Source organism: Sander lucioperca, chromosome 5 (genome assembly GCF_008315115.2).
Source record: "Sander lucioperca isolate FBNREF2018 chromosome 5, SLUC_FBN_1.2, whole genome shotgun sequence".
In the NCBI taxonomy this organism is placed as follows: Eukaryota; Metazoa; Chordata; class Actinopteri; order Perciformes; family Percidae; genus Sander; species Sander lucioperca.
Window position 1 is genome coordinate 18,500,772 of NC_050177.1, and position 15,424 is coordinate 18,516,195.

Genomic DNA, 15,424 nt, shown 5'->3' on the forward strand with positions numbered 1-15,424 from the left:
CAGCACTGAGCACATGGCACTTCCTCAATGTGCAAAACATAACAGAATATGTAAACAGAAAGGTTGTTAGGCCTACATTAAATTGTAAACAGAAATAACCGATTATGGCCCGGCCGATTATCGATGCAGCATTGTCCATGTCCACGATTCGATGCATCGATTATTTGATTCATTTCAACACCTCTAGTTGAAACTGTGGTTGAGAAAGGTATAGTGATTTGTGATACTTTTACCCCTGTTCTCCTGCTGGTGAGCCCAGCTAAAAGAGTCATGATATCAAAAGCACCTCCGTTTATTAAGAATGAGGATTTAACTGATGTCTCCCACTAAAAAAGTTCTGGAGAAAATTAAGAAGTTTCTATAGGACACCAAAGGGCTCAGTGCTGTTAAGATGGAGCAGTTTTTCCATGATCTGAGAGGTCAGGTCTGTGGCATCGCTGAGGAAGGAGAATGATGGGTTCAATGATCAGGAAGATCTTGCTCTCAAGAAACTCTTAACAAAAGGTCAGAGCTCAACTTATTGAAGATGATGACTAAGTCTGTAATGTTTCACTACATACTAGTTGTGTGTTTTTGTTGTAGTGACAGCTTATTTATTTTCCATGGGGGATTTAAAAATTGGCTCTTTAAATATTAACGGAGCAAATAGTGATGTAAAAAAAGCTTCTCATTTTAAACTGATAGAAAGAAAGAATCTATATGTGTTTTTTGTACAGGAAACTCAGTGTTTTGGATAATGAAAGTAAGTGGAAGTAAAAGTGGCCTGGGGAAGTTATTCTCAGCCACAAAGTGTCCAACAGTGGCGGGTGCTCTTCTCTAAGGGCTTTTGTCCCTGCTCTTTTGATGTGGAAGAGATCATGTGTGGGCATATTTTAAAAATCAAAGTTCAGTATGAGATTGTGAAACTTAGTTTTGTATTTGTGTATGTTCCCGTTTTGAGCATTGAAAGATTGAGATCTTTTAACATTGTGTGTGATGTATTTTATAACTCTGCTCATGGGCGTAAATCTGATCTAACAGTAGGGGGGGACAATAAACATAAAGTTTCTGAAGAGCAATTTTTGAAGGGGACACAAATAATACAGCCACAATTATACTCGTAGAGGATGTGTACACAGATGAAAGCCTTAATACTATCATTAGTGTAGCATGGAGACTGTACCATTATCCTTCTTTTCAGTGTTTCTCTCGATTCAATGAAAAAGCTGACTAAATTGACCAAAATATTCTTCTTTAAAACCATGTATTTATTTTTAAGTTGTTTACAATCAAGCCACAAACATACCTTAAAACATAATGACTTATTTTGAAAAAATGTCCCCATATAAAAGAAATACAATGCTTGTGTACACTTGTTAAATTACTGATCATAATTTAAATTAGTGAGCCACTGGTAAAGCTCATCTGCTAACCCTGACAGCCACACACCTCCAAAAATATGAACTGAGCTCAACACACTTACCTGAGACTCTACACCTGACTGTCCCTGGTCTCCCTGTTCCTCAGTTCTTTCTGTCTCCTTTGCCAGTGACATAGTGACGTTATTATTTTCATAAGCACCCTTTCTTATAAAGATGTTACCAAATTGTGTTGATATGAGAACTTAATGTACTTACTTGGCGTTTTGGTGTACTGAAAAAGGATCTTATGTCTGTTTTTCTTTTCTCTGTCATTTTATCTGGGCAACAACAACACAAATATTTAACGTCAGATGTCTAAATATGAGTTAGGTTCATAGGTTCACCACGCAGTCATATTATAATTATGAAATGATCTTGCGTCCTCCACATAAATATTAGGTTTCGTCTGGGACAGAGGATATATATTTACTTGATCAGCCACTTAACTTCATATTGAGCAAAACACAACTGTAGATCTTCAATATTAACCCTATCAGTTCAAACACATAACGTGAGGCTTATTGCCGTGGTAACGCTAGTTGTAGTGGGTGCATTTCTATTCAACAAGCTATTAAACAAGCTAGGTAACATTACATTATATTACACTAACATAGCAAACTTTTTTGTCATGACTAATTCATTAATTACTCAGCATCATTTATATTTGAGAAAAGAACAACTTCATCTTATGTTTAATGTGAATAAAATAGTCTTGAACCGCCTACTTACTACATACCTGTCACTACCAGATGTGACTGTGAGTCTAGTGCAGATCCTCCTAAGGTACAGCATGCAGTGGACCAAACCACTGTGAGGCAAGGGAGGCGGGACTCAAAATGTTTCTAAACTTAAAAAGCATTTTTGGGGGTTTGTATTGTTTTACTACTTACACAGATATTTTAAAGCAGCCATATTATGCTCATTTTCAGGTTCATAATTGTATTTTAAGGTTGTACCAGAATAGGTTTACATGGTTTAATTTTCAAAAAACACCATATTTTTGTTGTACTGCAGTGCTCTCTCTCACTGCTGCAGATCCTCTTTTCAGCTGGTCTCTGTTTTAGCTACAGAGTGAGACCTCTTTTCTTCTTCTTCTTCTTCTGTACTATCTTTGATTGCAGCATGCTAACGCTACGAGCTAATGGTTGCGGTTAGCCTGCTCGTTTCGGCTTGTGACGTCACAAGCCATGCCGATTTGGAACAGCTCACCCAGAGACTGAAGGCAGGACACATTCAGAAACCATATCTCACTCTAAACAGAATGGATGGATTTTTTTCAAAGTTTGTATGTGTGTGGAAGCACCAGAGACACAAAAGAACACCCCAAATCCCAGAAAAAGTGATTTTTTCATAATATGGGCACTTTAAAGCACTTGTTTATATTATGTTTTCTATGGGCTGAATGGTAACTCGGTTCAAACCCCGGTCCAGCCCTGGTCCTTTCTGTGTGGAGTTTGCATGTTCTCCCGTGTTTGTGTGGGTTTCCTGCACCATCAAAAACGGGTACATTTAGGTTAATTATCCAGTCAGTGCCCTTGACCAAGGCACTGGCTCAGAATCTGGAGTTGGTTCACAGGCGCTGTGCTATGGTTGCCCCTGCTCCTGGGATGGGTTAAATGCAGAGGACAAGTTTCACTGTACTAAATTGTATGTGTGATTAATAAAGTATACCCTTGTCCTTGACAACTCAGTAATTACTGCTTTATTTACTGCAAAAAGTTGAGTTCACACTTTAGGATTGTAGCCCTGATTTTCCACTTGCCGAGAGCAATCAATTAACTTTAACCAAATGTAATGTAATGTGTGATCCCCAGTCATGAAGTGTGCAAACCACAACACTCCTGAGTACAAGACAGGCGTGTAGTGTGAACAGTACAGTGATCTTAAGACTTTAAAACTTTTAAGTCCTGTAGTGTGACCAAAGCTTAACAAAATCCAACCTGACAGAATTTAAGCACCAGTTCTTTTATTTTAATTTTTTTTGTCAGCCTCAAATGGATCACTGTAAGCAACCTGTAAACTGTATTTGGATTGGATATCTTGGTTCATCTACCTAAAAGTCATTATAAGAGGTGTAGACTGAGCTTAGTAGCACAATTCAGTCATTTGTACTGAAAGGGAGAGGCAACTCTCAAACCTAGCTCATGTCATTCATTTTTGCTTCACCCTAAATCCTTAAAGGCTGCCTTTTAATTTTTTTTAAAGGAAAAACACTTAAAGATGGAATTAGGGTTAAGTTGCACTTAAATAAAATGAGATTAACATCATCACAAAAACATTTCCCTTTGACCTCCTTTTCTTTATGCAGTGCGGAGTACAGTGCCTTCATCACAGAGGGAAAGTGAGGCCAGATGTCAGGAGACAGAGAGCAGCACTCAAGATAAGATATTGTTTGGGCTTCATAGAAATACAGCAGTGTAGATGTTGGTCTGTTTACATTATGAACCTCTGATAAAAGTCTCTCTCTCTCTCTCTCTCTCGCTCTCTCCCTCTCTATGTCTGTCTGTCTGTCTCTCTCTCTCTCTCTCTCTCTCTCTCTCTCTCTCCCTCTCTGTGTCTGTCTGTCTGTCTCTCTCTCTCTCTCTCTCCCTCTCTGTGTCTGTCTGTCTCTCTCTCTCTCTCTCTCTCTCTCTCTCTCTCTCTCTCTCTCTCTCTCTCTGATTTCTGCAGTCCCTGTTTATCTCCGTTTGCTCAGCCCTGTTTATCTGGAGGAAGATGAGGCTCTTGAAGAGGCAATTCAGCGTAGTCTACTAGAAGAGTGTGTAGGACCTGCTGTTAACACTTTAAAGTAAGAGTTACAAGTCATTTTTTATTACGGTAAATATCTTGTTTACACCAGTGTAAACATCGCAAACAACATCGAACAGTTATATCATCGTGCACTGAAGGTGATAGTGGAGTAAATGCACAGATAGCCAAAGGTCTGTTTATCTTTATCATTGTCTTTTTTAATATAGGTCATCTGAAATGCTGAGCAAAGAAGAAATTGCAGGCCTTCTACAAGCTCACAGTGAGAGAGTTATTACATTGGGAACAAGACCGATCTATATCAGTCGAGCCAATGTTTGGACCACAGCCTATATATATATATATATATATATATATATATATATATATATATATATATTTTTTTTTTTTTTTTTTTTTTTTTTTTTTTTTGTGGCTACCTGACCACAAATATTGGTTTGTAAATGCCAGAGAAAATAATACAGAATATGCTGCTTAATTTATTTAATCTTTCAGGCACACCAAATGGATGCACACCAAGACTGAACATGCTCCACTTGCAAAATGGAGTGTATCGAACCATTGGCAGGATGATGTCTACAATAATAGTGCAAGGAGGTGAACCACCTGCATTCCTATCCCCGAGTGTAGTGGACTACATTGTGTCTGGGGACATCCTTCAAGCTCATGTGACACCTGATGATATAGGTGACCCTGATTTAAGGGAGAACCTCAAGAAGGTAATGCACAATGTTCTGATCTGAAGACTATTGTAGTAAGCCTTTGCTTTTTTTGAATATTCCACAGCAGTACAGTTACTTTTATTTTGGTGGAATGCATTATCAAAATAATTTTGGTTTCATATTACCAAATAAATAACTAAAAATTCAAACTTTTCTTGTCATAGGTAAGTAACTATTAAGTGAAATGCACAGTCTACATAGTACTTCTGTAAATGTTGGTTAAATGCAGTAATTTGAGAAAATAACATTTGATCTGTAATATTTAGGTTCAACGTGCAACCTTGCAGGATGATTTGGAGAAAGCAGTCAGCTGCTGTGACACATGGCGATATCAAGTAGAGGGGCTTCCACTCGTAGTCACCATGGCCAACAGAGATGTGTTTGTGAAAAATGCAGTTCTATACCATACTGTGCAACGGCAGAGCTGTCTTGATCAACTCATTAATGGCTTGTCCCACTATGGAGTAAGATTTACCTCACAGTTCTGTATCACCTTTGATTATCTTTATGGCCTTTCATTTATGGTGTTGAATTTCCCTCCAGGTTTTATCACTCCTGAGAGAGAACCCCAGTTTGTGTGTGCTGCTTGACATACCAGGAGAGGACAAAGGTCAAGAAGCTGATTTTGTAGCTGGTATTCTCAAACCAAGCTACTCCGTACTGGGGAGCAACAGAAGAGCTAAGGAGGAGTTGATGGTGGTCAAATTTAGGGAGTTTCTCCAATGTGTTGAAAGTAAGTATGTATTTGTAATTCAGTATATTATACAATAAGGCAATCCAGGACATTTACAGATTCATTTTATTCTTTACAACTCATGAAGCTGTGCCTATCTAATGTTTATGTACCACAAACAGGAATACAGTTGTTATCTGATTGCTTTTCAGAATAAAATTGCTTTTTCACCAAAATACCTATACACTAATCCATTAGTCACTCAATTATTCATTGATTCAGGCTTTCTTAAACCTGAGTATTTTCCAGTCTCCAAGTCAACACTGGTTTCCCTTTGCTTTTAGATAAAGAGCTGAGAGAGACATATGGGGACAGGACTCTAACCAACGATGAGGAGGCATTCCTCAAGACTTTGAGCCCTGGTCACATCCTGGCATTTGCTACAGGGAGCAGCAAAGTCCCAGCCATTGGTTTTCATCCAACTCCTAAATTAATATTTATTCATGATGACAAAAAACATCTTCCCATTGCGCACACTTGTGCAAATGAGCTTCACCTTTTTGTGAACGCAACAACAATGGCTGATGATGATGAATTTAACTACTGCTTCCTAGTAGCACTAATGAATGGATCTTTATTCAGCACCATTTAAACAACGAGATGTTTAACAGCTACCATTAAAAGTACAAGGCTTATTTTTTGCAAGCACAACCGGAGCATAAGTGTACTGTCCTAGTTTTGATTTTTACTGTAAATCTACTACTAATTTACTGAAATCAGTTAATTTGTAAAAGAACCCCTGCAGTGTAATACACCACTGTTTAGTGCAGGGCTCCCCATGTTTGTCAAACCAGGCTGCTGTGGTGTTCTGTGTACCCTCTGCCCCCCTCATGGTAACAACCCTAAAACTTTACACTACAGCCCAGTGGTTGATTGTGTCCATGTGTAAGTGTATTTCATAGAGGACATAGTTTGTCCATATTATAAAGCAGTGGTTTCAATTGCAGTACATAAGAAAGCTGAAAAAGAAATACTTTAGCTTGTGTTTTCCCATCTTGCTCCACATTCTTTGCCGTGTTTTTTTTTTAATCTTGTCGTCAAATTTTCTGTTAAGAGCTTTGCAATACAAATGCAACATTGTGATGTACACATTATGTGAACACATCTATCACTTCCTGATTTCTGTAAATCACCAGCCAGCCATATGCAATCAGTATAGCCTAATGAAAAATAATTTTAAAAAAAAAACAAATTCAGTAGCTGTACTTGAACAAGAGTGTGCAACCGTAGCCCCTTTGAGTTCATTATAGTTTAAGGACTTAAGGTTTGGCTGTACGTATTAGTATAAAAGGATCGATAGAGCTATCGGCTCTACTAAAAACTAAAACTCTATTCCTGTTTGTGGATGTTAATTACAAAAAGTGTTACCTCTGTGAGGACTGTATCTGACCCTTCTTTATACTGTAAGATGTTGTACTGTATGATTGGAAGGATATGGAACCAGTCGTCGGAGTAATAAATCACTAATGTAGTTACTTTAACCTTGTGATATGTGTTTTTTAACAATGATTGTTGATTAATTTAACTACGAGTTTTTTTTACTGAAACAGTAGTGAAGGAATAAACTATGTACATTTACTCAAGAAAGGTACTTCCGTAGAAATTTGAAGTACTTTTCAGATTACAATTTTTAATTCCCCTCCTCACCATTGAAAGCCATGTATATTCAGATTTATTGATGTTAAATGTTTTGTGATAACTGAAAAATGTATTTGTTCACGTGTTGAAAAAATTCCTTCTCCTATTCCTACTCCTCAAGCACTTTACAAAACCTTTTGGATTAGTTGCAAAATGCATCATCACAAAGCTAAAAACAGTTTTTGTCTTACCTTATGAACAGCCATCTTCTCAGAGATACATAATAAAGATACAATAGTTATGTATGTAATGTATAAGATATTATAAAACACTGACAGGTATCATTTTACTTCACTGAGTAGTTTTACTTTGCATATTTAGGTACTTTAAAAATCAGGAACAATGTACTGCAATGTAGTGAAAGACAGTTATGTATCAATACATCTGTAGAGCCCTGAAAAGTATTTCACTGTTCTTTCACATAACAGGAGTCATCTTGTATTTATCCACAGTACTGTTGCTTTTGACTTGTCAGAAAACGGATGCAAAAGTGCGTCTGTAGCCTTTTTAACACTGACATCAAGTATGTGCCATTATGTAATTTTCAAACATCTATATGCTGGTAAGAGGCTTTAAATCTTCGTCCATCCTTCGCAGTGAATCTCTTACACGTTGTCTTTGAACCACAATGTTTTTGGAGCGGAGATGCCCCATAAGCATCACTTCTCCAACATTTGGGTGTTCAGTTTTGTTGATCTGTTGATCACTGATGCTCTTAAATTTTGACGTTGGGATATTATAGTCTTGCAGTAACTTGTAGAAAGTTGGCCTTGAGATTGAAAGAATAGATGCCGCTTCTGTAAAGGTGGTTTTCAGTGAAAGAACATGTTCAAGCTCCTCTTTGGAAATCTGATGTCTTCCTTGGTAGTCATTCTAGAACACAGCAAAGAATATGACATTTGGCATGTTTCTATAACAAACAAGGGTTATTCAAGAGAGAATTATAGACATTATAACAGATGAGCATTCACATCCACTCATCTTTCTGACTGAAAAGAATTATAGATTGTACTGTACATTTATTTAAGGAATATTTAAATAAAATGGACAATCAAAAGATGAGAGGTTACTGAGAGGTAAATGAGAAATAAACAAATATGAACATGAATATTAATAGTAGTGTCAGTACTTACTGACAGACAGGTCACTGGAGCGAAGTCTGTTGCTGGTAAAGGTATGGTAGCGCTGGTCCTGGAGCCCTGAGGAGTTTTAAAATATAAACAAAATACCAAAGATGTTGTTATCTTGTCACATGTTAGTGTTGTGTAAAATATGGCACCATGATTGGAACTAATGCCGAAACATTACACCACACAAATTAAAAAAAACAACAAACAGCCAGCTAGGTTACATGAGTATGAAAGTATACCGAGCGGTATGATGTCCCAGTGGAGGTGGTGGGTGTGGCTGGCCCCGGTGTGTTATTGTAGGTGGTGGGAGCCTGAAGAGACATTAGCTAAATATTAGCATCATTATATTTCATGTGTTTTTAATGTTTATATGCCCAGCAGTCAAAAACCAGGGTTGAGATTGGCAAAGGAAACAAAGAGAGATACATCTTGTGCTTTTTTACAGTATGCACTCTGACTCTGGTACCTTATTTACATTAAATGAAATGTCTTTATCATTGTGACTGCCTCTGTCCTCCATCAGCATTACTCTCTCTCTAGCCAAGCAGAGAACGGTTTTATCTTGTGAGTAAAGGCCAGCAGGTAAGCCAAGGTGAGATGTCTGACTGAGGACAGAGGCAGATTTCCATTTGACCAACAATTTACAGTGTCATTTGTGGGCCTGAGGGGTGACAAGTAGCCTCCGTTAGCTGTAACGCTAAATTATATAATTCATGCTTTGCTGCTCAGAACATCTTCACATAATCTTGAACTCACATTTACTCATGAGTTCATCCTACTGCGTCACGTAACCGGTGTGAGTTTTACTGTTTTTAGAAACAAATGTGCTACACATAAAGTGCATTGGTGCTAGTAGCAAATCTCTACTGGCTACCAATAGCTAGTTTAGTTAAGTTAGCCTTCACAAGAATCCAATGCTACGTGATTTGGAAAACATACTTACCGAGGTGGCCTGTGGCTGTGGTGGCCCTGAGGTGGTTGCTGTCGCTGTTGAAAAATTTTGTATAGCCGCCAGGACGGCTCTGCCGATGTTCTCGTCTAACGCCGATTCGTTGGACATTTTCGCAGAGCGACCATGACCGACAGTACCGTACCTGGTCAGGGGTGGGCGGGGAAAGGCTCTTGCTGGCCTTCATGCAAGCGAACATGACAGATCAGTCAAAGTGAGCCCCCTCGTGGCTGGCTATTATGGCTACAGGTCATAAGTAAAAAAAGTGACACTAAAAACTCAAAGTAGCCTACTCTTCAAATACAGTTTCTCCAAACGTGTTTATTATTTTAGGTAGTTATTATCACGATAATCCATGTCCAAGAGTCCATTTCCCCAGATGAGATGGTTTTTATTCGTTATTTGACACTATAAACACACACTGACCTCATCAAGCTTTTATTTTGGCACTTCCGGTTACCGGCATTTTGAATTTGCATATTAGTTAAATATTTAGTTTCACCCGAAACATTTAGATTCAACATTTAGATTTAGATTTAATATTTAGATTTAACATTTAGATTTAGATTTAGATTTATCATTTAGATTTAGATTTAGATTTATCATTTAGATTTAACATTTAGATTTAACAATTAGATTTAGATTTAGCATTTAGATTTAGATTTAATATTTAGATTTAACATTTAGATTTAGATTTAGCATTTAGATTTAACATTTAGATTTAGCATTTAGATTTAGATTTAACATTTAGATTCAGATTTAATATTTAGATTTAACATTTAGATTTAGATATAAATTTAACATTTAGATTTAGATTTAGATTTAGCATTTAGATTTAACATTTAACATTTAGGTGTAACATTTAATATTTAGATTTAACTATTTAAAATATCTCTAAGTTGACAAATATTGTTGTAAATGTGCTAAAAAGTGACCGTCAAAAATTCATCCCAGTTTTTTAAACATTGTTTGAAGCTAAATGTGTCAAAATGTTGCTATTATTTTCAGCGTGAGCCGCTTTACAAATGGCACCCCATACTGGTGCACCTAATAAAAAAACAAACTTGACGGGAGAATGTGTGGTCCTCCATGCAAACTCTGACCATGCGTACACACATTTTGGAGACAATGGGAATTGGCAACGCAGATGGTGAGGTGGTGAACTGAAGTCAGACTGCAGAAAGTAAACGTGGGAATAACGATTACTCTTAATATTTTCAAGTACTGATGTCTCACGCACATTTCTTCACTCCAAATCATCCACGTTGTCATGAAGATTAAATCCAGCAGTGTTATTTGCGCTTGTAGGCCTACTGAGTGATACTTGTTCCATAAACACCTTGTAAAATCCAACTCAAATCTTAAATCAAAATTCATTCTTAATATTTAATCGGCACTGTCTCACTGTCACATTGTCCGCTACGGAGCACAGGAGGAGGAGATGGCCCGGCTGCATGGAATACAGGATAGCATCAAATACCCTAGCATTAGATAACTGCAGAACACAGTATAAATAACTAAATATCTGTCTTTAATACTGCGCATATATCATCAAATGTCAAAGTCTGGAAATACAGCCGTTACTTAATGTCCTCGTTATCGGTCCGAACTTTAATACTGTTCATGACAAAACCTGCATGAAGAAAGGTGTGTTTTCCTATTCGACTTTCGTCTTCAAATTGTATCTCAGGGTGGGGGATACCACTAGTTCAGGGGTGGCCAACCAGTTAGGTATAAAGAGCCACAAAAAAAAACGCACCATAGCAAAAAGCCACACAACACATGCACGTCCACACTACAACAGCAACAGTGTCTTCCAGATCTAATGACAGTCATAATACATAGCAGTTTTCATAGTTTTTTTTCTCACTTAGATTGACTCCGTGGGAAACCTGACAGTCTTTGTTATCCACAATCCTTTTCAGGTCTTGCTTGAACTCGGTTGTGGCCACTTGAAGCAACTCTCTCACTCATTTGTCACTAAAGGGGCTTTCAAACAGTCGGATTCAGCAGTGAAAGGGTTAACGAGGAAGGTGATCTGTGGCCGCTGTTTTTCCTCAGGTTGCAGAATCTGTCCTCAAAACTCTGCTGCATTATTTTCCATTTTAAAATTATTGGCAAATGTATTGGCAGTATTGGCAGATGCATTCAAATGTGTTTTTTTTTTTTTTTTTTACTTATCTGAAATACTGTATGTTTCAGAAAAGTTAAAAACAACAATCAACCAATGACACAGCCCCCAGCCACACAGTAAGAGCCTCACAGGAGCAGGCAAAGAGCCGCATACGGCTCAAGAGCCACAGGTTCGCCACCCCTGCACTAGTTGATGCTGTGATTTTGGCAAGGTGTCTACAATCACAGATTGTTGTAAACATATAAATCCTGCGGTGACCCCTGTGCGGAATGCTGCATGATGGCACTGCTGGCCCTGCAGGAGGACTATGCCAATGGAAGAATCAGGAGACAAAGAGGCTTCAGGGACCATGACGATGACTGGCTAATATGCCGATTTAAATTCCCTAAAGCTGTGCTCTTGGATCTATGTACTGAATTGGGTCCAGTAGAGAGGCCAACGCGCCGGAACCGTGCCATCCCGGTCCAAATACAGGTCCTCGCCACTCTGGGGGAAACCGGCTGTTTCCTGAGGAAAAAACAGGCCCCACCACACTGTACACCGTTTAAGTTCAGCGCGGGCCGATCGCTTATCCTTTCTTTCCAGCGTCTGTGGCGGTAAATCTTTTTCTTTGTCTTTACAGCCAACAAGAAAATAAAAAATTCTTCAAAATGCCGTCTTGTGTTGCCTACAACTGCATGAAGCAATCAGATGGTAGTTCCAAGGTTACTCTGTTCAGGTATGTTGAAATGATTACAGTTGCAATATACAGTATTACTTTTTATTTTTTATAGTTTTTTATTTATTTAAGCTAATGCTAGCAAGCTTAATAACTAGCTTAAACTAATTAGCTTTACATTTGATAATGTGTTATTGTTATATATTCATGGTGTGATCACATAATGGATAAGGATCACATTCTCTTAATATATCCAGGATCACATCTATGTGTAACATTGATAAACAATTAAGAAAATACTCTCAAGTGATTTTTACACTTTTTTATTAAAGTAACGTTAACTCTTCCATTTTTTTATATTTACTTTAACAGACGGTATTGTGACTAATTTAAGTAAGGTATAGATCATGCTTTCTAAATGGATTTTCTGCATTGAGTGCTTTTACTTCAACTGATTACACTAAATATTTTACAGTTTTCCTGTCCTTGATTAAAAAAAGGAGGCGTCAGTGGGTCAGAAACATTAACCGCAAAAATTGGAAGCCATCCCGCCACTCCCACATATGCGCTCACCATTTCACAAAGAAGTGTTTCCTAACTGGCAGTGCGGGAAGGAAACTAAATTCAACTGCTGTGCTTACAATCTTCGACATCACCAGTGACAACGGAACAGCTAAGCCACAGGTGGCAAGTATGCACACACAGGCAAGTACTGTGTACTTAGATCACTTGTACATGGCTGTAAGTGTTAATTCTGCCTCTGGAGAAGTCACAACTTGTGAGTCAGAGATGGAAGTGACATTACCAGAGTCTGGAAATGTTGAAGATAGCATTACTCAGCCAGACACTGATGACCACGTGTTATATCGGAGTATCTCCCAGAACACTGAAGCACCAAATCGGACATAAATTGACCACCTGCCGCAAAAAACTGAAATTGGAAAAACAGAAGACAAGACTTTTGCAAAGGAAGATTTTCAGTTTAACTGAGGTCATCAGTGTGCTGAAGCAGAAACTGCTGATATCAACAGGCTGTGCAGAGATGCTGGATGGCTCCTTTAGTGGTGTGCCAAAAGCGCTACTCACGCAAATCACACAAAAGAAGAAGGTTAAAGTGTCTGAGGAATTGCATTCATTCGCCATGACTCTGCATTTTTATTCCACTAAAGCTTATGCTTATGTTCGTGATTGCTTTGACCTTGTTCTGCCACATCCCGAAACCATATGGTCGTGGTACAGCAAAATCTCTGCAGATCCTGGATTCACACAACCAGCCTTTTTTGCCATCAAGTCTCGTGTAGAGGACAGAAAATGTGAGGGAAAAGAAACCTTGTGTGCCCTCATGATGGATGAAGTGGCCATACGAAAGCATGTGGAATATGCTGCTGGGAAATTCCATGGATACATAGACCTAGGCTGTGGCATTGTCGATGACAGCCTACCACCAGCCAAAGATGCCTTGGTCCTCATGGTTGTTGCCATTGATGATTCCTGGAAAATCCTAGTAGCCTACTTCTTAATTGATGGATTGACTAATTTTGATTGCTAATATCATCAAGGATTGCCTTCTTCGACTCCATGACATCGGAGCACATGTGATGTCACTGACATGTGATGGTCTATCATGCCACTTTTCCATGTTGAGAGCCCTAGGAGCAAGCTTGGATGTGCATGACATGAAACCCTCATTTCCACATCCGGCAGATCCCTCAAAAATGGTCCATGCAGTAGTTGATGTGTGCCACATGCTGAAACTGATCAGAAATACATTGGCTGACGGAATTTGCTAACTCCAACAGGAGAAATCAGTTGGAAATATCCCCAGGAGTTAAACAAACTTAAGGAGTCACAGGGACTGCGACTTCGAAACAAGTTGAAAATGGCCCACATACAGAAGGGACAAACAGAAGATGAAGGTGAAGCTTGCAGCCCAGGTGTTCAGCAGCAGTGTGGCAGATGCTCTAGAGCAGGGGTCATCAACTACATTTTTCCAAGGCCCAGAATGTTTCTAAGCAGACACTCCGGGGGCCGGATTTACAAATAAAGAAAATAAAATGAATTTATACCTAATACACCTATTCTTGTTTGAAATTTTCACTTTCTTACTGAATTAATGCTATATTTAATTTTTTTTACATGTATTAATGTGAGCAAACTCCTAAAAAACATAGAAACTCCATAATGATAACTGGCTCTTTAACTAGAAAAAAGATCTCAGACTAGGAGGCAGTTCACTGAGGAGTGATGGTTAAAGTCTGTGATTGGTGGAAAATGCTTGCAGAAAGAAATGGCTGTTGTCAGGTAATGGTGAATGATGAATGGACTGATAAGCAGGCTATGCATTCGTCATGTATGCCCCATTTGCAATGAAACGATGCTGTTGCAAAATAATACAACCAGCATCATCATCAACAATGAAGAACGCGAACATAGCGATCGCGTCATTCACGTGCATATTAAGTAGCCACATGCATCTGTTTTGGTCTTATAATACATCCATAGGTTTACCGCTCCAGTGGAGAGGATGGCTTGTTCAGCCAGCAGTTAAATTTATAAGAATTTGTCCAAATTTCAAGATTCCCAGCAAACTACGATAAACAGTTAGACTACAAACAGACAGCTTTTGTTTTAGCTTGTTTGTAAAAAGTAGCTATTTGCAGAGTAGAGCGGTGTTCGCGTAAAGAGCGCGGTGGACAAGAGTGGACTGAGCAGACAGAGCAGATTGAAATATCGCTTTCTACATGTTTATGCCTGTCTATACAGGTGAGTGCATTGATAAGTATTGACTTTTTACTCACAAAGGTTTTATTATAGCCTACTTACAGTAACGAGACTAGCGTGAGTTGATCTGCCCCAGCGGCCATTGGTAATCCTCTTTGTATCGTTCCCAGTCAGGTACTGCGTGTTTTAACGCACACACATCTCGGCTCAGCTGTGTGTGTGGAGCACAGGCATCGCTGTACAGAATCCCAACATGGGAATAGAGATGTTTGTTAATGGGTTTGTGCTCTACCTGTGTAATGTTACCTGCTGTAAATGCTTGAAATGCTAAATAACATAACGCATTTTTTCCTCTTCACATTTTCTGAATTCATGATTATTCTGTGGGCCAGACTAAAAGCTTTGGCAGGCCGGATGTGGCCCGTGGGCCGCCAGTTGACATTGGCTGCTCTAGAGTATTGCAACACACAGCTCCATCTGCTGCAGTTCAGAGGATGTGAAGAGATGGTGGACTTCCTGAGAACTATTGATGCTGCCTTCGATGTCGTCAACAGCAGGAATCCTCTAGGGAAAGGATACAAAGCACCGCTG